Here is a 14,189-nt window from a genome sequence, read left to right on the forward strand (position 1 = left end):
ATTTATCAACTGTGTGTGTGTGTGTATATAATTTTAAAAATATATCAATTAGTGCTGGGTGCTGTGGCTCACGCCTGTAATCCCAGCACTTTGGGAGGCCAAGATGGCTGGACTGCCTGAGGCCAGAAGTTCGAGACCAGCCTGGCCAACATGGTGAAACCACATCTCTACTGAAAACACAAAAAATTAGCTGGACGTGGTGGTGGGCTCCTGTAATCCCAGCTACTCGGGAGGCTGAGGCAGGAGAATTGTTTGAACCCAGGAGGCGGAGATTGCAGTGAGCCGAGACCTTGCCACTGCACTCCAGCCTGGGCAATAACAGCAAAACTCCATTTCAAAAAAAATTACATATATATTTATAAATATATGTAATTATATATATTTATATATAATTTACTATATATATATATATAGTAAAATGCATACAGAGAGGAGTGCTTTCTGACTCTTAACCCTGGTGTGGCCATCTGTACATTCGTGTGCATCCATGTGACCAGCTGCTTTGGGATCCACTTCATTTCGTTGAGGATGGAGCAGAATAGAACTAAGTCCACCAAAGCACAAGCAGGGTCAAAGTGAACAACCAAATGAAAGAAGTGTTTATGGGGAGATTGAGAACTTTCCCACTGGGGTAGACTCAATGCATACAATCCTTTTCTCAATGGAGCTAACAAGAGAAAATTAAATTATTCCTCAGCCTGAATATATTCTTGGCCACCCACAAACTGAACTGAGTGAAAGGCTGACCTACCTTGACTTCTGGCCAAGGCACTTCATTCACTAGAAGAGGGTCAAAAAGCTGCTCTTATGAAGCAAAGACCCGGGAGTAAGGTAGAAAACATGAACCCACTGTATTTACTAAGTAAAATGTTTTTTTCATCTTGTTTACATTACTGACTTGTTCTAAAACTATTTTTGTTCCTGCAAGCAGACAGGCACTTTGGGGTTTTTCTCTGAATAGTATTGGCCCATTTACTTTTTACCCTGTACGTTTATTTCCCTTCATTTATTAGATTTCTTTAAACACGCCCACTGCCCACAGGCCTCTGGGCACGAGCTCAAAATTAAATGCTACAATTACATGAAATGCAATGGCCAAAGAATATAATTTCACATAAGAGAAGGGTGGATGGGTGGGTTGGAAGTGGAAGGAGTTCATCAGGGAAGCCAATGCCAAACCAGAAAGGTACATCTTGTACGACACCCTGTAGGCACTAGGCATGAGGAATTATATGCTGGACTCAGTACACTAGCAAAACTGTTAAAAACCTGAGGTTGGATTTAAATTTAGATGCCAGCAATTTAAAGTGGAGTATAAAGCTGGCCAGAAAACTATCCCTCTCCCCTATCAGTGGCTATATATCTATGTTCGAGAAAGCCAAAATGGAGTCCTGAAGAGAAAGCCACTAGACTCCTTACATAAAGACAGGGCTGATGTGTGCAAAATGGGGAAGAAGGACTGGTTACAATAACAATTAATATTTATCCAGTGCTTACTTTATGCCAAGCACTACTGTAACTAACAGATATATACACAGAGAGATACATTTATCTAATCCATATAAGCACACTTCAAGGGGCAGTAGCACAATCTGAGGAGACAAGTATCAGGATAAAATTCAGATATAATATAGCCACAGGAATTATCAGAGACGGAATTTTTTTTATATAGATTTACGGAGTACAGGCATAGATTTGTTACGTGGATATATTGCATAGTGGAGAAGTTTGAGTTTTTAGTGTAACCATTAGCCAAATAGTGTACATTTTACCTGTTAGGTATTTTCTCGTCCCTCACCACCCTCCTGCCTTTCTAGGTCTCCGTGGAATACCACTCAAGCATAAAAAAGAATAAAATCATGTCTTTTATAGCACCATGGATGGAACTGAAGGTCATTATCAAAAGTGAAATAACACAAAAACAGAAAGTCAAATACCACATGTTCTCCTTTATAAGTGGGAGCTAAATAATGTGTACACATAGACACACAGAGTGGAATAGAAAAGAATTTAAAATACCTATGATTAATATGTTAAAGGCTTTATTGCAAAATGTACACAATGTGCAAAAACAAACACAATCAAGAAATCAAGTAACATAAGCAGAGAGATAAAAATTCTAATGAATCAAAAGAAAATGGTAGAAATTCTGTCCCTCATTAATTGGGGGTGGCTCCTGAGATGTTTGCTCATTTTTTTCTTTTTTTTTTTGATGTAACAGAAATAAATAATGCCTTTGATAGGCTTATCAGAAGACTGGACATGGCCAAGAAAAGAAAAAACAAAAACAAAACACCACTGAGCTTGAAGACATGTCAGTAGAAGTTTCCCAAAGCAAAATGTAAAGAGAAAAAAGATGGGAGGTGGTTGTCAGATGCTAGTGGGAGGGACTCCATTACCTTAGGAGCTGGAGTGGTCTGGGCCTCTAGGAGTGGTGGGCCAGAGGCACCTCTCCTGCAACCTCTCAGTGTCTGGCGGGGTTCGGCCCAAGGTGGATTGACACAGCCTTTGGTGGATTTTAAACAACCTGAACATTAAGCAATACACCTTCCTCAAATCTTTGGGAATTTCAGCATGACTGACACTTCCAAAGCTGTTCCAACTTTTGAAGAGATGTTTGCTAGTAGATTCACAGAAGGTGACAGGGAGTATCAGCAATACCTGAAATGCCCTCCTGAGTCCCCTCTAATTGTTGAGGAATGGAATAGCAGAGCTGCTGGGAACCAAAGAAATAGAGACCATCAGTCTCAAGATAACAGACAGTTCAGAGACAGGGATAGCAGCCAGGGATGGCCAAGTGACAATTGATCCAATCAGTGGCATGGAAGATTCTGGGGGTAACATTACCCATAACACAGACAAGAACCTTATTATCCCCACCAATATTGACACTATGGTTACAACCAGCAGCCTCCTTACAGTTACTACTGATAGAAATGTCAGCAGCTTTTAGTAAAACCATTTACTTTGCTACCGTGACAAAAATTTGGGTGTCTTCTGTTGGTCATAGCCTTACATCTGATTTTAGAGACTAGATTATTGATATTTAATAATTGTTACAATTATTTAATTTAAATTGATATTTAAATTGTTATTTAAGACTATGGTACTGTGTGATTCCTTATTCTATAGATAGGAGGTAGCTCCACATTTATTTTGGTCTCTTTTTACAAGGAAACCCATAATAAAGCTGTAAAATAAGGAAGGGACAGAAAAAGAATGGGGAAAAAAAGAAAATATCAGAAAACAAAATATCAAAAAAAATCAAAACTGTGATAATCTCAAAGGTATAATAGATACATAATTAGAATACAAGAAGAGGAAGAAAGAGAAAACAGAGAAAAATATTTGCTATAATAATGACAGAGAATTTTTCAAAATTAATGAGAACACCAAACCATAGTTCCAGGAGACTGGGAGAACACCATGCAGAATAAACACCAAAAAAACACCATGTAGACATATTATTTTTAAACTTCAGAAAAACAAAAGCAAAGAAAAATATTAAAAGAAGCCAGAAAAAAGAGCACCTGACCAAGAACAAGAATTACAGTGGACTTCTTATCAGAAACCATGCAAGCAAGAAGAGAGTGGAGTGAGGTACTTACATGTTGAAAAACAAAAATCACCCATTGAGATTTCTATACCCAGTGAACTTGTCCTTCAAAAAGGAAAAAGAAAGACTTTCTTAAACAAACAAATCCAACTCAAATCCAGCAGTGGGCCCTGCAAGAAATGTTAAAAGTTCTTCAGGGAGAAGAAAAATGATATAGATCAGAAACTCAGGTTTACAAAAAGAAAAGAACCTTGAGGAAGAGTGAATAAATGTAAAATAGTCTTCAGTTTTTCTTATTCTTAATTGATCTAAAAGGTAACTCTTTGTTTAGAGTAATAATAGTAATAAAGTTTTGAGTGATTGTAGCATATGGGTAATTTTAATTAGTGAAAGCAACATTGTAAGAAATAGGAGGAAAAAATAGGAACTACATTGTTTTAAGGTATCTGCACTACAGGTGAAGTGGCGTATGATCTTATATTAGTTGTAAATATATATTGCAAACTCTAGTGGACGAAAAGAAATTTAAAGAGAAGAATAACAGTTATACTAAGAGAGGGGAGAAAATAGAATTATACGAAATACTCAATTAAGACAAGAGAAGGTAGAAAGAGAAGGCGTGAGAGGTTGAATTTTGCCTTCCCCCACCCCGCCAAAGTCATATGTAAAAGTTCTCAGAACCTCAGAATGTGACTGTATTTGGAGATACGGCCTTTAACGAGATAATAACATAAAATGAGGTCCTTAGCATGGGTCCTAACCCAATATGATTGGTGTCCTTTTAAGAAGAAGAGACCAAGACAAAAATCATACACAGAGAGAAGACCACATGAGGACACAGCAAGAAAGCAATGATTTGCAAGCCAAGGAGAGAGGTCTCACAAGAAACCAACCCTGCCAACATCTTGATCTTGGACTTCTAGCATCCAGAGCTGTAAGAAAATAAATTTATGTCATTTAAGACATCCAGTCTGTGGTATTTTCTTATGGCAGCCCTAACAAACTAATAGAGGGGAAGAAAGAAAAGAAACAACGAATAAGTGCCATGATTGCAAAACAGCTGCAAACATGGTAGATAATTAATCCAACTTTATCAATAATCATATTAAATGTGAATGATCTAAATAAACCAATTTTAAATATAGAGATTGTTGGAGAGGATTTTTTTAAAGGGTCCAACTATATGTTCTCTAGAAGAAACCCACTTTAAAAACACGAAAAGATTAAAAGTAAAGGAGTAGAGAAAAAACTATCATGTTAACATCAACCAAAAGAAAGCTGGAGTAGCTGTATTAATTTTAGACAAAATAGAGTTCTGAGCAAAAAAAAAAAAAAAAATTATCAGAGATAAAGATGGGCATTACCTAATGATAAAGGAGTCAATTCTCTAATAAGACATAACAACTATTAATATCCCTAACAACATCCCTAACATCCCTAACAAAATACGTGAAGCAAAAACTGCTAAAACTACAATGAGATATAGAGAAATAGACTATTATAGTTAGAGAGTTCAACATCCCTGTTTCAGCAACTGATAGAACAAGCAGGTAGAAAATCAGTAAAAACAAACAAAAAGCAAAACAACAGCAACAAAAAATTGGCCTGAATAGCACTGGCAATCAACTTGATCTAGTTGACTCTTATAAAATACTACATCCACCAATGACAGAATACACATGCTTCTCAAGTTCACATGACACACTCACCAAGACAGGCAATATTCTATGCCATAAGCCACACTACCAAATTTAAAAGAATAGATATCTCACAATGTCTGTTCTCAGATCACAGTGGAATTAAACTAGAAGTCAGCAACGGAAAGATAGCTGGAAAATCCCAAGATATTTGACGATTAAACAACATACTTCGAAATAACATGTGTAGAAGAAGAAATCTCAGGATAATTTTAAAATATTTTAACTAAATGAGAATGAAAACTTACTAAATTTGTGGGAGGCAGCAAAAGCAATGTATAGAGGGAAATGCATAGCATTAAATGAATGTATTAAAAAGAAGAGAGATGGAAATTCAATAACTTAGACTTCCATATAAGGAAATTAGAGAAAGAAGAACAATATAAGCCTAAAGTAAAAAGAAGACAAGAAATAATATAATTAAAGCAGAAATAAGTAACAATGAAAACAAGAAAACCATAGAGATAATCAAATAAACCAAAAGCTGGTTCTTTGGAAAGATTAATAAAATTGATGAACCTTCAGAGAGTCTAACAAAGAAAAAAAAGAGAAGACACAAATGGCCAATTTCAGAAAAGAAAGAGGAGTCATCACAATGATTTCATGAATGTTACAAAGATTATAAAGAAATGCTATGTGCAATTACATGCTCACAACAAAGACCAATTCCTTGAAAGAAACAAATTTATCAACTCACACTAGGAAAAACAGACCATCTGAATAAGTCTATAACTATTAAAGAAACTAAATCAAGAATTAGTAAATTTCTAAAAATGTAATCACCAGACCCAGATAACTTCACTGGTGAATTATACCAAATATTTAAAAAGTAAATTATGTCAGTATTTCACAATCTCTTCCAAAAATGGAAGCAAAAGGAACACTTCATAACTCATCCTATGAGGTCTGCTTTACCCTAATACTAAAACCAGATAAAGCCATTACAAGAAATGAAAACTGCAGAACAATATCTATAATGACCATAGATGCAAAAATTCTCATAGCATATTAGCAAACTAAATACAACAATGTGTAAGAAATATTATACATTACAACGAAGTGGGATTTATTCTAGGTGTGCAAGAAGGATTAAACATTCAAAATCAATTAATACAATCCACATCAACATGATACAGAAGAAAATCTAATGATCATATCAATTGATGCAGAAAAAGTATTTGACAAAATTCAACATCCGTTTATGATAAAAACTCTCAATAAACTAGGAATACACAAGAACTTGTTAAACGCAATAAAGAACAGCTACAAAAAAAAAACTATATGTAACATTTTACTTAATATAGAGAAACTAGATGCTTTCTCTCTAAAATTGGGAACTAGGCAAGGATATCCCCTCTTACCACTCCTATTCAACTTTGTAATGAAGCCCCTAGAGAGTGAAAAAAGATTTTAAAAGGAAATAAATTGTATACAGATTGGGAAGGAAAGAATAAAACTGTCCTTGTTCACAGGAAACATAATTTTCTATGCAGAAATTGCCTCCCAAGAATCATTTTAAAACTACCAGAACTAATAAACAGTTATAGGTCATAGTACAAAAGGTTAATATATAAAATTTAATTGCTTTCCTACCTAGCAGCAATGAATAATTGCAAATTGGAATTAGCAATACAACACAATTTACAATTACACCAAAAATAAGAAATACTCAGGTATAAACCTAAGAAAAAATATGTAAAAGGTATATGTGAGGAAAACCACAAAACACTGACCAGAGAAATTGAAGAAGAGTTAAATAGAGAGATAATTTATATTAATGAATTAAATTTAAAAAAATTTAATTGCAAATTCTATTTTAGATTCAGGGGTACATGTGCCGGTTTGTTACATGGGTATATATTGCATAATGCTGAGGTTTGGGGTACTAGTGATCCCGTCATGCAGGTAGTGAGCCTAGGACCCAATAGACAGTTTTTCAGCCCTTTCCCTCCTCCTCCTTCCTTCCCACCTCTAGTAGTCCCCAGTGACTGTTGCTCTCATCTTTACGTCCATGTGTAACCAATGTTTAGCTCCCACTTAGAAGTGAGAACATGCAGTATTTGGTTTTCTGTTACTGAGTTAATTTGCTTAGGATAATGACTTCCAGCTGCATCTATGTTGGACAAAGGACATAATTTTATTATTTTTATGGCTGCATAGTATTCCATGTTGTATATGTACCAAATTTTCTTTCTTTAATGCACTGTTAATGGGCACCTAGGTTGATTCCATGTTTTTGCTACTGTGAATACTGCTGCAATGAACATACGAATAGATGTGTCTTTTTGGTAGAACGATTTATTTTCCTTTGGGGATATACCCAGAAATGGGATTCCTGGGGTCAAATGGTAGCTCTGTTTTGAATTTTTTAAGAAATCTCCAAACTGCTTTTCACAGTGGCTGAAATAATTTATATTTCCACTATCAGTGTATAAATGTTCCCTTTTCTATGCAGCCTCGCCAATATCTGTGGGTTTTTTTATTTTTTAATAACCATTCTGATTGGTGTAAAATGATACCATGTTGTCATTTTGATTTGCATTTCTCTGATGATTAGTGATGTTGAGTGTTTTTTCATATGTTTTATGGCCACTTGGATGTCTTCTTTTGAGAAGTGTCTGTAGAAGTTTTATATCCTGCGACTTTACTTTCCTATCCTTTGCCTGCTTCTTAATGAAATTGTTTGTTTTTTGCTTGTTCAACTGTTTAAGTTCCTTATAGATTCTTAATATTAGACCTTTGTTGGATGCATAGCTTGTAAATATTTTTCTTGTTCTCTAGGTTGTCTGTTTACTTTACTCATAGTTTCTTTTGCTGTGCAGAAGCTCCTTAGTTTAATTAGGCACCATTTGTTAATTTTTAATTTTGTTGCAATTGTTTTTGAGGAGTTAGTCATAAATAATTTGCCAAGGCTGATGTCCAGAATGACATTTCCTAGGTTTTCTTCTAGAACATTTTATAATTTGAAGTCTTCCAGTTAAATCTTTAATCTATTTTGAATTTACTTTTGTATGTGGTGAAAGGTAGAGGTCCAGCTTCATTCTTCCGCATATGGATAGTCAGCTATCACATTACCATTGATCAAAGAGAGAGTCCTCTCCCCACTGCTTATTTTTGTAGACTTTGTTGAAGATCAGATAATTGTCGATGTGCATTTGTATTTCTGGGTTCTCTATTCTTTTCCATTGATTTATATGGTATATGTATCTATTTTTGTACCAGTACCATTATTGTTTTGGTTACTGTAGCCTTGTAGTATAGTTTGAAGTTAGGTAATGTAATGTCTCGGCTTTGTTTTTTTTTTTGTTTGTATGTTTCAGTTTTGTTTTGTTTTGTTTTGTTTTGTTTTTGCCTAGGACTACTTTGGGTAGTCAGGCTCTTTTCTGGTTCCATGTGAATTTTAGAATAGTTTTTTTCTATTTCTGTGAAAAATGACATTTGTAGTTTGATGGGAATAGCATTGAATCTATAGACTGCTTTGGGCATCATGGCCATTTTTAACAATATTGACTCTTCCAATCCATGGGCATTCTTCCATTTGTTCGTGTTATCTATGATTTCTTTCAGAAGTACACAGCAGTTCTCTTTGTAGAGATCTTTCCCCTCCTTGGCTACATGTATTCCTAGGTATTATATTTTTTGTGGTTATTGTAGATGAGATTGCATTCTTGATTTGGCTGTCAGTTTCAACATTATTGGTGGACAGAAATGCTACTGATTCTGTACATTGATTTTGTATCATGAGACTTTACTGAAGTCTTTTATCAGCACTAAGTTCCTTTCAGTGGAATCTTTACGTTTTTTTAGGTGTGGAATCATATCAGCAATGAGGGATAATTTGACTTCTTTTCATATTTGGATGCCTCTTATTTCCTTCTCTTGTCTGATTGCTATGGCTAGGACTTTCAGTACTATGTTGAATAGGAGTAGTGAGACAGGGCATCCTTGTCTTGTTCCTGTTCTTAAGGAAATTGCTTCAAACTTTTCACATTTAGGATAATATTGGCTGTGGGTTTGTCATAGATGGTTATTTTGAAGCATGTTCCTTCGGTGCCTAGTTTGTTGATGTTTTCTTCATGAAGAAACATTGAATTCTGTCAAAAGCTTTTTGTACGTCTATTGAGATGATCATATGGTTTTTGTTTTTAATTCTGTTTATGTGGTGAATCATATTTATTGATTTGTATGTGTTGAACCAATGTTGCATCCCAGGAAAAAGCCTATGTGGTCATAGTAAATTAACTTTTGATGTGCTTCTGGATTCAGTTTGCTAGTATTTTGTTGAGGATTTTTAGTCTATGTTCATCAGGCTCGTTGGCCTGCAGTTTTCTTTTTTCATTGTGTCTTTGCCAAATTTGAGTATCAGGGTGATGCAGGCTTTGTAGAATTAGCGAGTGAGTCCCTCCTCCTTGATTTTTTGGAATAGTTTCAGTAGGATTAGTACCAGCTCTTCTAGGAGATAACAGAGGAAGAATTCTAGATAACCATGGGTTTGGACACCTTGTATAACACTGAAAGCATACTCCATGAAAGAAAAAAATGATATATTGGACTTTATTAAATCAAAACTTTTGCCCTACAAAATATACCATAAAGAGAATGAAAGACATGACAAAAACTTGAAGAAATTATTTGCAACACACATATCTGATAAAGGACTTGTGTTTAAAATATACAAAAAATACTTAAAACTAACAAAAAAGAAAAAACTTTACTTAAAAATAAGCAAAAGACCCGATATATCACCACAGAAGATATACAGACTTTAAAAAAAAAAGTATACCAAAAGAAAAAAATGCTCAACATCATTTGTCATTTGTCATTACGGAATTGCAAGTGAAAACAATAATGAGATACCATAATATATACATTAGAACAACTAAAATCTTAAAACATGAACAATGTAAATTACTGGCAGATCAATAGGAATGCTCGTTCATTGCTAAGAGGATGCAGCCACTTTGGAAAACAGTTCGGTGTTTTCTCGCAAAGCTAAACATAGTCATGCCATATGTCTCTGTGCATTTGTGATACTGTAACAGAATGCCACAGACGAGACAGTTTAAGAAGAATAGATATTTATTTCTCACAGTTCTAAAGTCTGGGAAGTCCAAAATCAAGGCACCAACATCAGTTATGGGCTTCTTGCAGCCTCACATGGCAGAAGGCTGAAGGGCAAAAGAGGAAACTCACTCCCACAAGCCCTTTTTATAATAGCATTAATTCATTCCTGAAGACAGAGTCTTCATGACTCAAATGCCTCTCATTAGGCCTCATATCCCAAAACTGTTGCATTGGGAATTGTTTCCAACACACAAATTTTGGGAGACACATCCAGACCATAGTGCCCTATGATTCCACAGTCAAGTTCCAAGCTATTAACCCAACTGATCTGCAAAATTATGTCCACACAAAAACCTACAGATGAATATTTTTAGGAGCTTTATTCATGATCACTCAAAATTACAAGCAACAAAGATGTTCTTCAATAAATATTAATAAATGGATAAACAAACTGTAGAGTATCCATTAGATGGAATGTTATTATGTAACAAAGAATGCATTATTAAGCTATGAAAACATATGAATAAACTTTAAATTTATATTACTAAGTAAAAGAAGGCAACCTGAAAGGCTTTATACTGTAATTGCAATTATATGACACTTTTGAAAGGCAAACTTAGAAACAATAAAAATACCAGTGGTTGCCTGGGGTTTAAAAGGAAAAGAAGAGGACTGAATAGATAGGGCTCAGGGGCTGTTTTTAGGACAGTGAAGCTATTCTGTACGATACTGTAATGATAGATACATGACATTATGAATTTTTCAAAACCCATTGAGCTTAATAGCACAAAAGGTAACCTACATGTAGGCAAAATTTTAAACATCATTTAGAATGTTGGAAGAGCTCAGAAAGGAATGCAGGCAGCAATAACGTAACCTATTATGAATTTATGAAACCTCACTGAAAAGGATGGGGAAAATGGTACTGATTCAAGTAATTCTAGAAATGATTTGAGTAAGACCAGAGACAAAAGAAACTGCACATAATCACTGTACTCTGAAGGATGAAGCTATTTCCTGGGTGGGTATGGGTTAAAAATTCTGATGCTCGTATCTATGTACACTGGAACTTAGCAATTAATAAACTGAACTTTAGCACATAGCACAAACTTAAATGGGGATGTTGAGGACCAGATTGCTCATTGTTGAAGTGAGATTGTATAGACAAGTAAGGGGAACAGCTAGAATAACCCATGTGATAATACTTAGCATTAAAGACATCAGTATGAACCCACACTTCGCTTAATATAGATACAAATAGTTACAATAGAAAGATGTATAGATATGTGTACATGGGTTAGTATACACACATATATTTCCTAACTCTATTAGCTGAGAGGGCCTAGAATCGAAGACACTCCAGTAGCAACAAGTACTCTATGCACCAAGATCTTGCTAATACCATTCTGCAATAAAAGGAACCTGGGCTCCTTGAAGAAATGGCTGATTCTAGGACTGGTGCAGAAAAGATACAAGATGATCTTGACGCATTTTGTAATATCAGAAAGTAAGAAGTGCTAAAATAAATAAATACATACATATATACATACACACACATATTAACGGGGGTATGTCAAAGAAGCAAAGTAGCCACCTGAAAGGACTCCTAATGGCCAAACTTGGAAAAATTTAAGGAACAGAATATAATGTTGGATTATAACTAAAAGTGGAAAAATAACTATGAGTCCATACTGATATAAGTAAATGATTGAATGAATTTATTTATTCACTTCATTCATTTATTCATTATTTATTCATTTTATTCATTTAACAAATGAATAAATAAATAGGGGAGAAGAGACAAATCTCTCATGTAGAATTGCAGATATTTTGTCCTCAAGGAGGGAGAACGCAACTCCCACTCCTCAGCTGTGGGTTGGACACGGTGACTTCCTTCCAAAGAGTACAGAATGGAACAGGAAAAGAATGACTAAACAATGGAGAAACCTGATAAACATTACTTGAGCCAAGTGATGGAGGTCAACATCAACAGTGATAATCAGTCCTATTGATAATGTACCCTGCGTGCGGCACATTATCAACATATGTTGCAAATAGCGCTTTTCCTCTGTGGTCTTCCTCTCAAGAACCCATAACCCAGTCTAATCACGAGAAAAACATCAGACAATTTCCAGTATAAGGATATTTTATGAAATTCCTGACCAGTACTTCTCAAAACTGTCAAGGCCATCAAAACCAAAGAAAGTCTTAGAAACTGTGACAGCCAAGAGGTGCCTAAGGAGACATGACAATTAAACATAGTGTGGTATTCTGAATAGGATCCTGGAGCAGAAAAATAACATTAGGTAAAAACAGGAAATCTGAATAAACTATAGATTTTAATTAATAGTGATCAATATTGATTCATTAATTGTAACAAATGAACTGTACTCATGCAAGATGTCAATACAGGAAAAATTACATGTGTGGTATCTGGTAGCCTCTTTCTATAAATGTATAACTGTTCTAAAAAGTAAAGTATATTTCTAAAAAATAAAGTAGCATGAAAAACTGATATAATGAAAGGGTTTTGTATTTAGATGTATTGAAACTACCTGCTTATAAAAATCAAATTCAAGTGTTAAATTAGTTATCTGGATCTTGACTTGAGACCTCCAGACTTAGACTAAAAGCTGTACTCAGAGGAAAAAAAGAGGTCAAGGAAGGTCATTATCTAAGTTATTCATGTGAATGATCAGCTAGTGAGGAAGAAAGTCTGAATCTGAATGATCCTGATTATCCACAATCATTGAATTCATCAAGACATGGCTCCGCTTCATTTGCTTCCAATCCTCTTGGGAATATTCAGTGTTGCAGCCCATCATCCCTGAGATACTCCCACTGAGACAGCCTGCCATTGATGGCTCTGGCTGGTGCTAACCCATTCCCACTCTAACCCAGGGACTGGGACACAAGCTCACAAGACCAAGATGGCTGCCTTGGGCCCCTGAAGACAATGTTTCCCTGTATGTAGGAAAATGAATTTAACAGGATCCCAGCCAATGCCACTGGGTCCATTAGCTTCAGGTTCTAATGAGCTTCCTATGCCAGACTCCCTGTTACCACCACTACATCAGGCTGCTGCTGATAACTCAGGATTTACACTGCCAAAAGTCAGTGAGCCTTTTTTTTCCTGCCACTTATCTTTGAAGCTGGTGTTCCACCCCAGGGATGCCCCTCCTAAATAACAGACATAACACAGTTAGTTCCCAGGCCACACCAGAACATGGAGAAAACAATGAGATGGACTTACTGCCACATACAGACTCTAAGACACCATGGTTCGGTATATGGGTGTGGAGTGCCCAAAGGTAAAGTGATCTAAGATTTCCTGGCCTGACCATGGTGGACTCATTTTTTCCAGCCACTTTCTACTAAAGCCAAAAATGTGACCAGGGTTCCCTCAGGGTCTCTAATTGCCCTGGTGGCTTTAGTAATTGCTCTGGACTTTTTCCCCAAAAGAGTAAACAATGATGTGTCCTTTTAGATTTCCCACATCCTCTCAGTTCACACTCTCCTCAAATAAGTATGTATGAAAGGAAACAAATACCCTTGTAACTTGCATAATAGTTCTTTTCCACATAGTGTCAAGTGCCTTTGTGGTTCATTTGTTCCAATATATTAGTCTACACAATTAATTATAAGAGTAGGAAAATCAGATACCTTTTGACTTTCATTATCAAACAAACCTTTTAAATGCCTACACTGTAGATTGCAGTAACAGCTCAAATTTATTCACTCTTCCTTATATCCTTTGACAGTGTCCTCTCACACTGACTCTAGCTTTAGCCATGTGACTTATTTTGGCTCATAGGACATTAGCAGTTGTGATACAAGCAGAGGCATCAGAAGCACTTGTGTATTGAAGCTTG

The 14,189-nt window shown here is 35.5% G+C and overlaps 1 pseudogene; it reads left to right on the top strand.

The window, feature by feature from the left end:
* The first annotated feature begins 2,574 nt into the window (after positions 1–2,574).
* LOC129013327 (RNA guanine-N7 methyltransferase-activating subunit-like protein) lies at positions 2,575–2,931 on the top strand (annotated as a pseudogene).
* Positions 2,932–14,189: the final 11,258 nt, after the last annotated feature.

Source organism: Pongo pygmaeus, chromosome 1, assembly GCF_028885625.2.
Source record: "Pongo pygmaeus isolate AG05252 chromosome 1, NHGRI_mPonPyg2-v2.0_pri, whole genome shotgun sequence".
NCBI classification, from domain to species: Eukaryota; Metazoa; Chordata; class Mammalia; order Primates; family Hominidae; genus Pongo; species Pongo pygmaeus.